The 18,781-nt window shown below is 34.4% G+C and overlaps 1 long non-coding RNA gene across 2 annotated transcripts in view; it reads left to right on the top strand.

The window, feature by feature from the left end:
* Positions 1–18,781, top strand: part of LOC148109168 (uncharacterized) — a 781,283-nt gene that overhangs the window by 431,598 nt on the left and 330,904 nt on the right. For both annotated transcript variants that reach the window (XR_015726202.1, XR_015726203.1), the window contains exon 4: positions 533–591. This is a non-coding gene — a long non-coding RNA (uncharacterized LOC148109168). The remainder of the gene's footprint in view (positions 1–532; positions 592–18,781) is intronic.

The following is an 18,781-nucleotide window of genomic DNA, read 5'->3' as shown; positions in this document are numbered from 1 at the left end:
TCTTCTAAAAAAATTTAAAATTAGTAAAATATATGTTATGATTATGCCAAGATATGTCACCTGTGACATTGCCACAAATACTGTATTTTAGCCTTCCTGTTAGAGACATACGTGGTGTCTTCTATCTCCTTACCCGGAGAACCACATTTCTTGTCTTACAGAAAGAATAAAGCCTGTTCCATTTAGATGTCCCAGGAAAGAAATATCATACAATTAAATATGAATTTGTTCCTATAGTTTTTATTATCTAAACTGTTCAAGTAGGGGGTTTTTATGTGCTCAATCATTCTTTCCAATTTCAAGTATTAAGATCAAAGGGTTTTTTCTCTCTCTAAAATATAATAAAATTATATACTTCTTGAAGCAAATAGAATGAGTGTTGAGGTATACATTGTTTCCTTAAAGATAATGATATGTCAAATATGTACTTGTATATTTTCTTCAAATATGTTTAAAAAACCTGATATCTAATATTTTTATGAGCTTTTATTTTTACTTTTTTAAGTTTTTCTTTTTTCTTTTTTTTTAATAGGTTTCCTGGCTTCTCTTAGGAGCTTCTGACTTTCATGCTGCTAGATTCCTCCAGACCAGGTAAAAAGAAGGCAGTGAACTCACTTGAACTTTTTTGGTAGAAGCTTAGTTTTGTTGAAATACTTGCATGCCTTCTATCTGACTCTTTAACATACATACACCTATTCGCTGGTGCTGTATTCTTCATCTTAAGTTAGTCATTGGTAAATGGCTGCTTATTGCTGCTTCAGTTTTTTACCTATGTGGTTTTGCTTTGAATGTATGTTATTTTTTTTTTCTTTAACCATTCAGATTGGCTGTGAATTATATCAGGAGAGCAGCCTTTTAGTAATCAAGGTCAATAGGAATCTCTACTCCTAATAAGTCACATAAAGCCTTTGCTGTGTGCTATTCCACAGGGCAGAGTAGAAGCTGTTTTATTGACCAGCCTTTCCTAAGGGGGCCTTGTAGCATTTGCAATTTTTGCCCTCAGGGGCTGGTAAAAGAGACCTCTGCTACTCTTTTAATCAGTACCAGAATCAGCAATTAACCTATAACTGTATCTGGTGTCCTAGAAATGAGGCAATGTAATCTTTTCTCATTACTTCTTATGGGAAAATTGCTTTTGACATATGTGCTTTAAGGTTGCTCACACTTTTCACGAAATATCCTTTTAGCCTATGCCAATCAGTACACATATTACCTCTTCCATAGATGGTCACATTTCGGTTTACTGAACTAAACTGTTCTGCATTGTATTTTGCCTTTATGCTTTTAAGGGTGCCCTGTGCATATTTCTCTCAGAATACTTATCACAATGTTGTATAATCATCCCTTTACTCCCTTGACTATAAATTAGAGAGCATTTATCTTGATAAATTCAGTTACTAGGAAAGTGACTGGTTCTTCATTAATAATGGCATTTCAGATCAACCTTAGGAACCAAGATAGTCTCTGTACAATGAAGAGTGCCTAGCACATAGTAATCTCTCAATAATATTTCTTAAATAAGATTCTTAATAATGGGGTGCCTGGGTCGCTCAGTCAGTTCAGTCTGACTCATGATTTGGGCTCAGGTCGTGATCTCATGGGTAGGCTCCACACTCAGCGGGGTATCTGCTTGCTTGTCCCTCTCCCTCTGCTCCTTCCATCTGCTCGCCCACACTCTCTCTCTCAAATAAATAAATCTTTAGAGAAGTAATAACACCTAATGTACAATACTTCTTTTATGATGGGCATAGTTCTGACTTATATTAATTCATGTAACCCTCAAAACCACTTTAGTAGGTAGGGCTATTATTTTCTCCATTTTACAGATGAGTAACTGATGCAAGAAAGGGTGAGTAAATTTCTAAATGGCACACAGCCAGGAAGTGATGGTGTCATGAGTCAAATCTGGTCAGTCTGGTTCCCAAGGCCATCCCCTTAACATTACTGTAGGAAAAAGCTTCTATGGAAAGAAATGACTTGCTGATGAAACATTTTCACATATAAGAGGAAGAAGTATTTATGCTTATACAAAAGACTGACACCAAGTATAAATACATGTTCTTATAGGGCATATAAGAGGTAAATGGAAAGTCATTATTTGCCTTCCTGCACATTTTCCATGAACCAAAACTGTATATCATTTTTTCAGAGAAGTTAGGAATAAAATGAAACCTTTTTATGTTTTATATCTGGAATTAAAAGACCCAGTGCATAATTAGAAGTGATGAAAAGACTTTCAGTTCTTAATGTTGGACTGTTATAAGTTTTGGGTAGTATCTAAATTAATATTACCATAATAATAAAATACTACAAGAGTATAAAGGTATGCATCATCAATATTTTCTCATTAATGAATAGTGTGTGAAGTTCTCATACTAATGAAATGAGACTTAGGATAAAAACACATCAGGAAATAGTATACTCTTGATAATTAAATAAAAAATCTATGTAATAGTATTCTGTGATACATTTTATAATTCACTTTAAAACCTTTTATTTTCATAAGGCCTTGAAATACAATACCCAATTGCATTAGGAAACATTTACAAAATTTAGTTTAATATATGTTACCTTAAAATTTGTAATACACCTCAATATACTTTAACAGAACAATGGAACAAATCTTATAGACATACCTAAAAATTGAATTTGAGATATAATATGCTAATCTAGCATGTACATGTTCCTAGTAAATAATGTATTCTGGTTAAAAAATGGCTTACTGCATAAATGCGCTCTCTGCATAGAATTCTAAGGGAAAAAAATCGGCCTTTGAATTTGGTTTTAGGAATTATTGCAAGAATATTCATCTTGAAGTTAGAATTGTTCTCCTGCTGAAATTTAAATTTTTGTGTGCAATAATCTGAATTTCCTAAAGATCAAGCTGCTTGAAGCTGATTCCTAATTTTAACAAGGTTTTTGCTTTGTTTTAAAATTTGCCTGAAGTTGGCAACTTGTATTAAATTACCTTATTTTATTTCATTATATGTAAACATAAGTAGATATACTGATAAATATAAAATTGAAATGATCTATTTATTCAGATGTGGGGCATTATTCCTCAGCCTTTCCCCAACACTGGCTAGCTTCAGATAATTCTCTTTCTTTCTCTCTTCTCCCCCCATCTCTGTATTATTTCAAGCTTATATTTTAGATTTATGGAATTTTTCACGAAAATACTTAGATAATATATTTTTAATTTTGGTTTGTTTTTGTATGTGTATGTATTTGAATTTAAGATACAAGGAGTGAGCCTCACAGTACCATTAACATTACCATTTTTAGATTTCCCTTTGAATTACATATTCAAAAACTTACAAGTAGGAGCCAAGCTATGTCTTCTTTCCTAAGAATTATAGACTCTGGGTTTTTCCAGAGAGAATTTTTAGCACCATGGGATACCATAAGCCCTTAAATTCCTGATATTATTTGCCACAGTCACTGAAGGACATGCATTTCTGGGTCATTGTACTTTTTCCAAATGTTTTGCAGGCTCCAATTCATAGATTAGCCAGTGAAGAAGAATAGTTTTCAATTTGACAGTTATGGGATTGCAGTGCTACTGTTTGGTAGTGTAAGGATAAATTGCAATCTCATTTACACCATGTTCTTTTCCTTATGACTCCTGTGTTCTTATTTCCTTTAAGCAAGGTATACCTGTATCTGTCAGTTCCTGAAAACTCAGTTTCTATTATGAGGACATTCTTGGAATTTCTTCATGTAGAATTTCTCATGGTCTTTAAGAATACCATGATTATTGGACCCGCAGAATATTTTAAACACTTATCTTGGTGGAAATTGTGTGAATTAAACAGAAACACCAGAAGTTCACCTACTTTTATTCAGTGGACACTCTCTTCAAAGACTTTTAAGAGAATTGTTATGTCATGAGTTGGGGGACATGTGATAATTCTCCACAGATTAAAAAAAAATGAGTAATTTAGGAAGCCATGCATCTAAATAATAGGAGCTGGTAGGATTCCTTAGAAACCAAAGGACCTAGTTGAGATGTACTTTCAGAAGTAATAAATGTAGTACCTTTCCATGTAACCCGAGTCTGTTCTTAAATTCAATTAAATTCAATACACTATGTAATAGTTTTCATTATATTCTACCCCAAATTGCAGAGTATAAACAGACAAGGTCAATGATATGTGTGTTTGTTCTTTAAACTTTTCTGTAGCTTTGAGAATATCAAATAAAAATTTAACTAGTACCAAACCTATTATAGATTAGTACAAGCAGTAAAGTAATAATGAGTAAAATCTACATAGCCTATAATTTGTGAATATGAGCTTAAGACCCCATAACTAATTGGTAACTTTCAGCAAAATATATGGATCTCTAATCCTTGTTTTGCTTATATGTTAAATGAAAATAATAAGAGTATCTCCTTCATAGGACATTTCTAAAATTCTAATAGTATTAAGACAACGGTGAATATTAAATAAAATATTACATATAAATTACTAAGCGGAGTAACTAACAGTTGGTCAATAATTACTCAGTAATTGCTTGCAATTATGATGATTTACATATACATTTGTAATTTATCACTTGATATATCATTTACATCATTGAATTCTTTTAACAAGTTAGGTGGCACAAATCTTTTATTTATTTTACAGTGTAGTATATTGAGGTTCAAAAAATTGAGTTAGTTGTATAATCACATAATTAGTAGATAGAACTGTAACTTGAACCCATTGTTTATGATTTTAAGAACCATGCTGGGGACAAATGCATTAAATTATTTTTAAAATTGTATTTCAGAAAATATCTGTATTGCAGAACAATCTTGTAACATAAAAATTCTAATTAACTTCTTTTGAACGTTCATCTTATTCAAAATCCTGTAGGAAAATGGTAAATTATCTTAGGTAGTGATGTCCAGTTTATTCAAGTTGTATTTTGTTACCTTGACAAGTTTTGGAGCATCTTCTACTGGCTCCTCTCAGACCTGGTTTTGAGTGCTGGCTCTCCCAGTTACAAGGCATTTGTGTGTTGGGGATACTTAAAGACTGAGACAGAGTCGCTGTTCTCATCAAACTTCAGAGTGTCTGGCACAAAGTAGAGATTACAAGCTACAAATATTGCTACCACTAGAATATTTCAGTTGTTGAAGTGCAGAATTTGTTAATTTCTATATACGTTTCTAATATCAAGGTGAATTTTATGTTTAATGACTACATATTCAGTATAGTAAATACTTTATAACTTTGGAAGTATATTCATTTCATCATTGCATTTTTCTTGTAATGTAAGTAACATAAATGGGTGAGATCATCTAACTCAGACTGTAGCATTTTAAATTTTTACATCTTAAAACTTGGAACTGTCCCAGTGACTCAAAACTGTCTCATTGATTCCTTATTCCAAACAATGCTGTCCTTTGCTTAGGGCCAAATGGGTACCCCCATGACTTTCTTAGGTTGTTCATGCAAAATGTATCTCTTCCTTGTTTAATTTTCTATTTTCTAAGATAAATGTCTTAATTTCTTCAACTGTTTTTAATGTGGCCTATTCTGGGAACCATTCCATGATGCTTAGTCTTTTTCTAAAAGTGCTTGCATTTGTCTATAAAAGTTCTACTCCCAGTTACCGGTCTCAGAGCCATGGGGCAGCTGAGACATTGGAAGTAGGTTCCTGACATTTTTCTGATTTCTAAGTAGGCGTAGTAACTTTCTGACCTCAGGATAGGATTTGAAGAGGAATGACTTTAATGCTAGTGGCAGAGTCCCTGACTTTTCCTTTTCTAGTCTGATCGTTGCTCCATTAAACCCTTAAATTCTTGAAATGCCTCATTTTCTTTTCTTTCGCTGAAACCTGAATTATCAACCTGTAAAATGTGTATAGGGTCCAATCCATAGTTATTGGCGCTTAGTATATTAAATGTGAGTACTTTAAAAGGAGCTTAATTTCACTTAATTTCCTTTCACAAGCACCCCATTACAAATCATTAAAAAAATAGAGTTTATTTTTAACATGTTCGATCAGAGAAGGTAAGTTCAAGAACAACACCTTTTCATGTGTCAATTCATTTAACATATATTTATTGAAGGTCTGTTATGTTCTGAAAATTATGAACATGATATTTAGCAAAATAGAGTTCAGGTCTTCATATATTTCATTTCAGTGGAAAATGCACTCCACAGAAATGGAAATAAATGAATTAGGTACAGGCTTTTTTTCTTTCTGAACAGGATTACATTTCTCATAAACTTGAAAATCTAATGAACTTTGTTTGATTTTAATAAGAATACCCAAGTGGGCCTGTTTGCATGTGTGCTCAGTTACTGATTCAGTGACAGCTATCTTTCCTATCGTAGGTAGAGCCAACCACCATCACACTGGCAACTGTGGGCTTTGCAGAAACCTTTCCTTTTTGACAGCCCCACAACTACAACTTCTTATTTCATGAATGTAAAGTTGACTTTTCATGTTTTAATGATCTCTTCTTGCCTTCTCTAGTTATACATATCCTTCCGCACTATTGATGTTGCTTCCTCAGATTTCCTCATAATGTTTTCATGGATTTCTGATTCCATTTTTCTTTGGGAGCCAAAGAACTTATATCCATTCTCCTTCCCCATCTCCTGTCCTCCTGCAGCAGTGCCAGTTGTCTCACAAGCTGCCCAGTAACCAGCGCTTCTTCCACCTTGCCTTCAACGAAGGCGTAATTCTCCTCAAACTGCAGTTAAAATCAGTGCTTTGGTTTAGGGTCAGAGAGAATCTAGGTTCCTCAGTACTTGGGACTCATGGTTTCTTGTGCAGACAAGATGGGGTATTTAGAGTTCAGGCCCACTCTGAGATAGTTCACATGTCAAAAGTTAAGTCAACTTTTGTGGCCTGGCCCCAAGACCAATAACATTTTTGCCTTTACTCTAATGTGAAAGTGTATTTTGAAATTTAAAGAGAACAAAACAAAACAAAAATTGTCCCCAAAATATTTACAAGGGAGTTTTTCAGGGTTTTGACTGATTTTTAAATTAGATATTGGAAGTTACCTAAAATAGTAATTCTCTGCATTTTATGCAGTTAGGTGGCGGACTATTTGTATAGTCTGTGGTCCCAAGTAAAACTACCTCAAATTAAGCTAATAACACTGAGATAAGTGGGGATAGAGCAGTTGTATGTCAGTGGAGAAAACTATACTAGAACATTGAAGGAAAAGCAATAGAAACCAAAGATTTGGTTATTTTCTCAAACATACCTAGTTTGAGGTGATTTAATCTGGTATATTTAGCCTTGCTTCCAACAGGTCCTTTTTTTTCAGATCTGCCATCTGAATCATTAAATTTTCCCCTTTCCTCAGGAATAATTTCCCTACCTCTCCTACTTCCACTGAGCCTCAGATTTGTGTATAAACCCGACTGCACGGGGAGTTGGGTATCAGTATTTGAGGGTAGAATTGGGCCCATAATGGGTTTGAAATAAAAAGAATAATGAATTGAAAACCTGTGTGCTTAAATGTGTGTTTTCCATTTCTGACTGAAAATGCTGCTCAAATGAAAGCCTATTTTCTTTTTATGAACTGAACTCATAATTAGGAACTTGAATTACAATGTCATAGAAATAGTAGTTATAATATAGACATATTACATTTGATTAGATTTTGCACAAGGGAGATTCTCTTTTGTATTAACCGGGCATTTAATTCCCACTCCACAGAAGGTAACTTTGAAATTGCAGTCTGTATACTGTGCCCTGCTCGGACACTGGCTAGGTCATGGCGGCCCGCGGAGCATCGGGGCCAGCCACTGAAGACTGTTTGACTTGAAAATTGTCATTTCCATTTTTCTGGGTTTCATTTTAAATTATTTTTTTGATCGTGTGGTTCCATTGTCCATGGCATAAATCTGGGGGCAGGATTTGCATCTAGCCTGCTATAAAATACACTGTTCCTTCGGATATATGAAGAAGGGTACCCTCTACCAATTCACATAAATCAAGATAAGAATACTAAAAGCAAAGCAGTTTGATCAGGCACTAAATTCAAAACATTACAAGATTGTGGTCTAACAGCCACTAGAAACTGAAGTCATCCTGCATCTGTGACATTGTCTAGTGTGGAAAATTAAAATGACAGTTTTAAGAGATAAAGGCAATCTTATTCTTATTGAGCTTTAGGGTTCGTGCCAGTTTATCTTGGTTATGAGGTGTAATGTAATATTATATACACATCTACTATAAACATTCAGACTTTTATAGACATGTCAAAAGGGTACCACTTGATGTGAAATAAAATAAATTACAACCTTGTAAAAAGTTCCATGATTTACTCTAACATAGGTACACCCTTTCTGCCATCTTAAATCCCCAGGAGAAACTGAAGAGAAACAACTGTAAATTTTAGTCTAAGAGTTATCAGAGCAATAATGTATAGTTTTCCAATGTCAAGGATCAAAATCTACCTTTGCTTTTATTATGAGATAATATCATCAGTGTTTACATATTACCGGTGAATAAATTCTCTGAAGCTTTCAAGCTTATATGTAGGTAATGTGTCTATGGAATTTTCTTTTCAGAAGTCTTACAAAAATCTTACATACACTGAGTTTGCCACAAAAATATGTGTTTTTCATTTCAGGGGGTATCATAAGTCCATAATCTTCTTGAATTTCTAAAACATTAAAAAAAAAGTACATCTAGAATGTAGATTGGGAGCCTTCTTTTTTCAGTGTGTCCTCTTTAAAGCTAACATAATTTTTTTCTCATCTTATATTCTGTCAGTGACACTGCTGTGGGCTTGATTTTTTTAATGTGTAGGAGATGTTTGGCAAGTAATAGCATTCCTTTCCTATCAAGTTTTACAGCTTTTATATAGCCAGAACAACCCATTTAAACTCATATTCATTCTATACATACTCGCTTTTAGTGATATTTCTTCTTTGTATGCCCTCTTATAATTAGGAAGAAGGCCCTGAAGGGCCCAATTAGCCAACATGTGAATGTAATTATAACTCTTGACTTTTTTCTTTCTTTTCCTTGTATGTATGTCTGTGTAGTATATAGCATAACCTACTTGGGAGAAAATTCCAACCAGGAATAAATTACATATTGAGATTTTAGCTAATTTATGGCGAACATTCATCATGGTTGCCTAAGAGACATAGTTTCCCTTTACCTATATAAGAACAGTAGAAAGAGCGGAATTGCCTTTGATAGCGAGCTTCCTCTCACATTTGGAAGTTGAACTAAATAACCAAACTTTCAGTCAACCCTGTGTCCAGTGTCACAGCATCATGTAAGCCTGGTCTTGCCACGAGAGGGATTCTTAAGAGGGCTGAGGTTTGAGTGGTGAATTAGTGAAAGACGTGTGATCAGCCAGCATTGTTTTAAAGAAGACAATTTATAGCTACAGGAGGTTAAGGTCTGAGGAAAGAATTGAGACTTACTGCTCCGTAGTATTAATTTTTAGGGCCAAGTTTCCCAGTTTGATTGTCTTGTAACAAGTTCTACAGGCGCTGTCCCAGGCACCAACACACACCACTCTGAGTCCTCTCTCTCATATTTAAGAGGTTCTTCTTCTCTTGGGAAAATTCAAGTTGTTCTCAATGCGTGGTGAATTTCCAGAGACCGTATTTCTCATTATGAAATAATGAATTTTCAATATATTTGAGATTAACTAAGGAATTTTTAGTCTCAGTTCATACTGAACATGCAAGTAGGTGACCAAGTAAATGTTTTGTGTAAGTGCCTTACTTTTATAACATTAATGTATAACTTATACTAACATGAGCATCTTGTACTGGGGCCACTAGGAACAACTATGCAAATCGTTCACTGTATTAATCCAGAAGGGGCCCTTGCCTTAAACTCTGATGTTAATGATGCCCTCTAGAGGTCTGAAATATGGTAACTTGGGCTCCTACTCTGAGCTTGTTTACTAATTTTCTTGTTTTTATTCCCAATTAGAATCATCTGTTGCCCTAATCTGTCACTAGCTAAGCTTACTTGTTCACATTTTATTCTTATCTTGTCTGTCTTATATGGGTTATAATGATAACAGCTAATAAGAAGTAACATTATTTAACTGCATTATCACATTTAATTCTCATAACTCTGTAAATGAGATTTTATTATTGCTCTCATTTTACAGATAAGAAAACAAAAGCTTTCAAGGATACAGCTTTTAAATTGGGGAGCCCCAGTCTTTCTGACTTGAGAACTAGAGACCTTCATTATCAATTCACAGGCAAACTACTATTACATTCTAAACAATAGCTATGCAGGGGGGCCTGGGTGGCACAGCGGTTAAGTGTCTGCCTTCGGCTCAGGGCGTGATCCTGGCGTTATGGGATCGAGCCTCACATCAGGCTCCTCCGCTATGAGCCTGCTTCTTCCTCTCCCACGCCCCCTGCTTGTGTTCCCTCTCTCGCTGGCTGTCTCTATCTCTGTCAAATAAATAAATAAATAAATCTTTAAAAAATTAAAAAAAAATAAAAAAAAATAAACAATAGCTATGCATAAATAGGGTCTTTCCTCTGCCATATTATCTCTTGGGGCTTTGGCCACCTGCTTAGCTCTTTTGTTGCCTGCTTCCAAACCTTCTTCCTACTACCTGTTAACCAGTCAGATTTCCCATCTATCTGCCTTGCTCTACGAAATCTTAGTTGAAATAGATGAAAGTTTTATGGAAAGAAAATAGGAAATCCACACCCATCCTGACTAGTAAAGCAACAACAACAACAACAAAAAAAAAAAAACACTGAAACTATGTCAAAATTTAATATTTTCCTAGGACCGTATCTGTATATCTTAGGAAATGTAGATCAGTATTAACAAATTAAATCTATTATGAGTTCACCCGTATCTAGAAAGGTTTAGTATATTTTACTTTACCCTGGCTGAATTATCCTTTGACTCCTTGCCACTCAGTCTAGGTGATGCAGCTCCTAGAAATCTGCAAATTCAACATGAGGCCCTTACAAGTATTGAAGGATGTTGGTTTATGGGTGGAGGTTCCTCCTGAGACTACTGAAGAGGTGTGTCAAGTGAAAGGAGTAGGTGGGAAATTGCGGAAGGCTCAGAGAGTTAAGGGAATGTTACAATTGGAATAGGCAGAGAAAACACGAGAGTAATGAAAAAAAAAATTGATGTTTTATGGCTGACAACTCAAAATAAGTTCTAAGAAACCAAACATGCTGACCCATCTAACAGGGAAGAAAAATTTGGATGAAGATATCTTTAATCTAACTTTATATACTCATTATTAAATCAGTTTAACCAATATTGACTGGGCAATGAAGCAATGCCACAATTATGATAGAGTCTAGTATAGATAATCTGAAAATTTCAGAATATAAAGATTTGTATGCTGGACGCCTGGGTGGCACAGCGGTTAAGCGTCTGCCTTCGGCTCAGGGCGTGATCCCGGCGTTATGGGATCGAGCCCCACATCAGGCTCCTCCGCTATGAGCCTGCTTCTTCCTCTCCCACTCCCCCTGCTTGTGTTCCCTCTCTCACTGGCTGTCTCTATCTCTGTCAAATAAATAAATAAAATCTTTAAAAAAAAAGATATGTATGCGAGAAATATTTAATTTATATTTATAAATTAATTTATAAATTTATAAAATATGTTTATGTTTAATTTATAAATTAAACATCCTAATGGGGTAGTATTCTGAGTGGTTATAGAAGATTTAAAAAAAATGTGAATTGGGGTACCTGGGTGGCTCAGTCCGTTAAGCATCTGCCTTCAGCTCAGGTCATGATCCCAGGGTCCTGGGATGGAGCCCTGCATTGGGCTCCCTGCTCAGCGGGGAGTCTGCTTCTCCCTCTCACTCTCCCTCTGTGCTCTCTCTCTCTCTCTCAAATAAATAAAATAAATAAACAAACAAACAAATAAATAAATAAAATATTTTTTAAAAAAGTGGACTGAAGTAAGGCCCCCAACACCATTTTATTTAGTCTGAAATCTTGTTTTCCGTCTGGTAGAAAAATGTGAATGCGGTTTCGTGGCCCGCTGGATTCTATTTTTTCCTGACATATCATATAATACCATATTGTCTTAATACTAATTTAAGTGATTTCTTTTATCTTTCATGCTTTGGGAATACCAGCATAGTATCTCAGTTCTAAAACAAGATAAATAGCAACTATCAGCACATAACTTGTACCTTTACCCAGGTGTAAATGTAAAATAGGAATACATCAATTAGCATTCAACTAACATGGTCATTTACTGCATTATTATCCCATTAAAACATTGTATATTTTTGTTCTTTATCAATGACTAAAACTCATTAATAAGGAGTTGTATCAAATGGCTGACTACTTAAACACTAGAACTCTAGAAATGACATGTAAAATGTGAATTTTAAAGAGTGGTTTCATAATTATGTGTGTAAAAATAATGAATAGGTTCTATGGACCACTGATTTTAGGAATTAATGAAAGACAAGAAGCAAATTAGAACAGATGGATAGATAAAAACATATGCTGATGTAGAGGAAGGAGTCATTTCAGATAGAAGGAGCAGGATGAGACTGGTGCTTTTAGGGGAATTACACCCAGATTTTGATATGAATCTGCCCTCCTAACTTGCACAGCTGGTCTGCAACAGCAGTCAGGAAGAGGTTTATTTCAGAGACTGAACTTGAAAGTGTAGGCAGTTCAGCTAGCAAAGAAAAGGTGTGTCCCACCCCACCAAGAGAACAGCTTATTTGTTTGTTTGTTTGTTTATTTATTTATTTATTTATTTATTTATTTATTTATTTATTTATTTATGTAGAGAGGTAGAGGAAGGGTCAGAAGGAGAGTGGGAGAGAGAGATTCTGACCCTGAGATCATGACCCTGTGATAATGACCTGAGCTGAAATCAAGAGTCGGACACCTAACCGAATGAACTACCCAAGTGCCCAAGATAATGGGATTTCTTAAAGAGTAGGAGATTCCTACAGAAATCAAGATATCATTGCTCCCAACCTAGTTGGGAAAAGCACTTCATGCTTTTCCCCCAAATTGCTAGAAAACATCATCCAAAGGAAACATACTAGCATGAATTACTAAAACAAATATTATAGATCATAACCCAGGAAAATGAAAAAAAAAAAAAAGGAATCTGAGAGAGAATGCGTAAGATAAAGATAAATATTGGTGTCCAAAGAGACCAATAAAACTTACAGTTAAAGCCAAACAATTGTTGGTGCATAATATTAAAACACTGAAACAATGTGAAACTGAAATACCAGATAATATCAGCATGGAAATATTTGGACAAGAAAAAGAAGGGAATTTGAGAACTGTTTCTGTGATAAATATATCTAGTGATATGAAAAATACTCTAAACAGTGACAAATAATGAATAAATAGGATGGTTAAAGAATGATGATCGTCAGAAGAAATTATGTGGATATTTCATACACACACACACACACCCCCCTCAAATCCCTGAAATAAAAAAGAAATGAATCGATACTAAGAAAAATAGAAGAGGCAAGTCCTGATTAATCCTTTGGCTGCTTCTATTTTTTTTTTTTTCAGTTTTAAACAGTTGTAATTTTATATGTCTAGGTGTGTTTTCTTTTGTATTTATACTTTAGGATTTTATAGAGCTTCTACAAACTGTGTTTATTGTCTTTAATTGTTTTTTGAAACTTAGGGGTATTATTTCTTCAAATATTCTTTCAGTTCCATTCAGAAATGGATTCCAGTTGTCCATTGGTTATGGTATTGGAGAATGTCTCACTTGTCACTTAAACTCCTACTATTTTAAACTTACTCTCTTTTAAAATTCATTTTTGGGGGATGCCTGGGTGGCTCAGTCGGTTAAGCATCTGCCTTCAGCTCAGGTCATGATCCCAGGGTCCTGGGATCGAGTCCCACAGCAGGCTCCTTGCTCAGCCTGCTTCTCCCTCTGCCTGCCATTTCCCCTGCTTGTGCTCTCTCTCCCTTTGACAAACAAACAAATAAATAAAAATTCATTTTTATCCTTTTAACTTCAGCTTGTATATTCTCTATTGATGTATCTTCCAATTTACTGATCTTGTGTTCTGCTCTGCCCAATATGCTGTTAAAACTTTTTTTGAGGTCTTATTTTAATTTATTTTACTTCTTAGTCTAGAATTCCCATTTTTTCTAGTTGCTATTCTCCTGTTAAATTTCTATATTTTCTCTTTCTTTCTTTCTTTCTTTCTTTCTTTCTTTCTTTCTTTCTTTCTTTCTTTCTTTCTCTCTCTCTCTCACACACACACACACACACACACACACATTTCTATGGCCCTGTGTCTTTGCTCTTCTAGTAATTTAAATATTAAATCAAATGCAATACCCATATTGTATATAAAAACTACCAAGGATCAAGATGATGTAATTGTTCTCTGGTGAGTTTCTGTTCTTTCTATTATTAGGTAGAACAAGTCTGATCACCTGAATCCATTCAAAGACAGAGCTGAGGTGAGACTAGGTTATGATTTTGGTTTTGCCCAGGCCCCATCTATCCTCAGTTAACATGCACCTCCCAGGTCACAGTCATTCCGAGCTTTCAACTGAGAACCTTTTGTGTTTGCTGGAGTTTCTTACCTGGCTGTTCCTAAATTTGAATTTGAATTTCTTTAGAAGGGAAAGTGTTTTTTTCTGATTAGCTGCTTGGCCTTTTGTCTATCCAGTTTTAGACTTTGACAAACGTCTTGGAAGAAATCTGCCTGTGTGTCAAGCCCAGTTTTCTGCCCACCATTCTGCAGCATCTTGGCCAATTTTGTATGTTCAGCCTCCAAAGATCATCATAAACTACTGTATTTTCTGTCTCGCAGCAGTGGCCATTTGCCCAAGCAAAGTACATGTTCTCAGATTTATTTCCTGCACTCAGATTTGGCAATTCCCCAGAGAAAAATGCAGCTACAGAAACTCAGCTCAATACTTTCAGTTCTCCCCTCCTTAGGATCTTGGCTCGGTAATCCTTATTGTTTTCAGCAGCAGTGCTTTCTGCATTCTGTCTGGCTTATTTTTAGTTGCTTCAGTTGGCTTGTTTGTCCACCACATGCTCCTTTAACCTTTCTGGAAGTAAAATTCTTTGAACCACTTTCCTTAAAAAATTTTTAAAAATGTATGATTATTTGTTGAATGTCTACTGAATTACATACTATTTTATTTATTCCTTACAATAAATCTTAGGAGTATATATAACTGTTTCCATTTTTTAGTACATGAATTGAAATTACTTCCCAATCTACATAGTCTCTACAAAGCAGATTTTGAAATCATCTCCCTGTTTATCACATTTCTTGATGCTGATGCAAGTGAAAGAAAAGTAGAGCACCTTCAGAAGCCTGAAGTCAAAGAAGTTTGTGACTCTTTAAGAAGTTTGCACATGCCCCATGGACTGATTCTGTGATGCCACTCTCTAATCTCTAAGTAAATATACTGGCGTAGTTAGAACCAACCAGCCATAGGGAAAAAATGTGGAAAATAAATCACCATAATGGTATTATACAGAACATGGATTGAGGATTATTTATGTGCTGAGCTCTCTACATGTATTAACATGTTTAAAGCTCCCAGTAACCTGATGGCCTGAATCCCTTTTTATTCTTATTTTGCTCAGGTTGCAGCTAAGCCTCAGAGAAGGTAGTAACTTAGCCAAGCCTCATAAGATAATAGGGTGAATGGTTTAACTTCAAAGGCCAGACATTATCCATTGCATATACTGCTCCAAAAGTGAGAAGCCATTCTCTTTTTCTTGTTTGGGAAGAAAAAACACCCCAAGTTAGAGAAGAGAACCAGGGAAACAAATTTTTGTTATAACCTTTCAGTGACTAAATTTAAACTTTTTATTTCACTTATATGTGGAGTCTAAAAAAGTTGAACCTATAAAAAAACAAAGAGTAAAATAGTGCTTATTAGGGGATTGGGTGGGGAGTGATAGGAGTGCTTATGTTTAAGGGTATAAATTTGTAACAAGTAGTAAGTAAGCCATAGAGATCTAATGCACAGCATAATAAATACAGACAATGGTATTCTATCATTTTGTAATGTGATAAATACACTACATGGGCAGTCATATTACAATATATAAATGTATCAAAGCAACAGGTTTATGCCTTAAACTTACCCAGCATTACACATAAAATTTATTTTTAAAAAAGACATAATTTGGGTTAAATATAAATGTTACCAAGCCATTATCTAGTTTAGCAGTTTCTAAATTCTATGGAAAGGATATATAGTCCCTGACTTTAATAAAACTAAGGAAATAATAATAATTTTATTATTAATATTATTATTATTATTATAAAATCATTGTATCTAGAAATGTATATGGGAAAATGGTTCACTAATATTTTATTCTTTTTCATTTTTTTAAAAGATTTTATTTATTTGAGAGAGTGAGAGAGAGCACAAACAGTGGGAGGGAGTAGAGGGAGAGGGAGAAGCAGACTCTACACTGAGCAGGGAGCCTGAGGATGCAGGGCTTGATCCCAAGACCCCAGGATCATGACCTGAGCCGAAGACAGATGCTTAACCAACTGAGACACCCAGGTGCCCCATCTTTTTTTCATGTTTTGCATTATTGAATGTCTCTTTCAAAAATACAATGTACTCAGTACATTAGAGTATAAAAATATTGTTGGACACCATATGCAAAGATTTTTATATCAATTTGTGAATGAACAATAAACTAATATATTCTATATTATAGAAGAAATTCTAAAGATGGAAAAGGGTCTATCTGTGGTATATTTCCTTTTTCTATGATTTGTATTATTACAGATTGGTTATAATGAATTCATATCTAATGAGTGAAAATAATACTGATCTAAAGATCTCCTGTGAGGTACAACAAAGTAAAGTTGTAGGAAAGAAAAAAAAAAAAAAGTAGTGTATCAGAGACAGTTATGACTGCCCCTTTCCATTTTTATTAAAAATGAAGCTCTGTAGCAGATGGGCTTCAAAGATATTTTAAAGATTTAAGTGCTAATGCATGGGAGAATTCCAATGCAAACAGTTCCTTTAAAGTACTTCAGTGCATGCTGGGCTGTGGGAGGGACCTGGAGAGGCCTTTTAATCTTGCTTAGATCTTTCCATTAATAGAATGCTATAAAATTACCTTCAACGTGCATGAGAAAAGTGGTCTTACTGGGAGAAACTTGGTTTCTTCCTGAATTATCTTCCCCTCAACTAAAATTTAGTAAACCATTCTAAATAAGGAAACAACTCCAGCTGCAATGGATGGATTTCAGTTTGGGATTATTTTATTAAATATTGAATATTTTATTATTTAAAAGCATATGGCATACAAATGTTGAGAATTTCCAAAGAAGCCAACTTCTCATTGGAATAGCATTCCATTTTTTAGTGCATAAACAATTGGTTAAAGTTAAGTATTTAAAATGGAAATATGTTGTTTTTATTTCACAGCATAGTATTATCACGAAGTTTGAGTCTATAAAAATGTCTAGCAAAGTCAGTGCAGGCTTGCCACAGTCATATTAAGAATCATGGTGGTGACAATTGTGAGGTCATTGAAGTTGATAATCTGTGTTACCTGTGATATGTTTATAAGCATTATGCATGCAATATAAAGACAAGGAGAATTTGGGTAACCATTTATTTAACTAACTCAGTAAAACCAGGAAACCTGCTAAAGAATAAAGGACAAATTCTGTATTCCTAGAAATCTACATTTGTCCCATGATCAAATTCTCCTTCACTTTTACCATTTAATTATACAAAATCTGATAGAATAATTTCATATGTTAATTAGCTCTTGATAAGAGAAATTTTTTATATTTAAGAATTAGATTTTTTTCATATTAGATTGTATTTTTCTTTATATTTTTACTCTAACCATGACATAGTTTAAGTCTAGAAAAAAAACAATTATGATAAGAAATAGAAATTAAAAATGTGGTTTTCTGTTTACAATTGAAAAATGTTCTGGTTTTCTCTTTTATTTCTACTTCATTCAATTTTGTATGAAGAAAGGGTATGCTCTTAGCTGTTGAACAGGTGTCAATAACCAACCAGAAAAGGTAGATTTGATATCTATGATATCAGGCCTCATCCTATCCATGCCTAGGTGTATGACCAGCATGGTGAAGTCAATTCCTTTCCAGGCTCTGCCACCAGAGAAACCTTGTATAACCCAGGTAACCTTGTATAAGTAACATAATTTTGGTAAATCACACTTTTGTATTTGCAATGTAAGAATCATTATGTGTATACTGTAATATATTTGTGGAAATGAAATTAGTAATATTTTGAAGTAATTTTTTAAATTATAAAATCCTATGTAATTGTTAGTAGTTATTTCTACCTTGCTACTATGAAAAGCTGTTGTGCTCGTATTGGGTCATGGGAAATTCTTCTTCTTCTCTGTCTAGTTTGTAGCTAGACAACTTTACTCCCCTCCATTTTATTTTATAGAGTGGAGCGTCCAGCTGTGAAAGCCTACACTAAATTAGATGAGTAGAAAAACAAAAACCAGGAATGACATTCTCATTCCATTGTTGCCACCCACCTAAGTTATCTCCACCATCACCCCTATTTATAACAAGAGTTTTACTTGGTGAAGTACCCCATAAATCAAATCAAGGATTTACAAGACGTCTTTTTTATTTCATAGATTTAAACATAGATTGAATGCTTGCGTAAATATTGTACCATTTTTTATAAAATACTAGCTTAACCAAAATACCATTAAGTAGTAGAGAACCAATAAATAAAGCAGCATTCCAATCCAGGCATATTATTAAGGGAGGAAGCAATCAGATCTATAAAATAGTTCTACATTGTAGGAGGGTGAACTCTCACAAACCAGATGTTTTAATTTTTGTAT

Source organism: Ursus americanus, chromosome 12, assembly GCF_024610735.1.
Source record: "Ursus americanus isolate L20-20 chromosome 12, mUrsAme1.1.p, whole genome shotgun sequence".
Taxonomy (NCBI): Eukaryota; Metazoa; Chordata; class Mammalia; order Carnivora; family Ursidae; genus Ursus; species Ursus americanus.
This window is presented reverse-complemented; position numbering and strand designations above follow the sequence as displayed.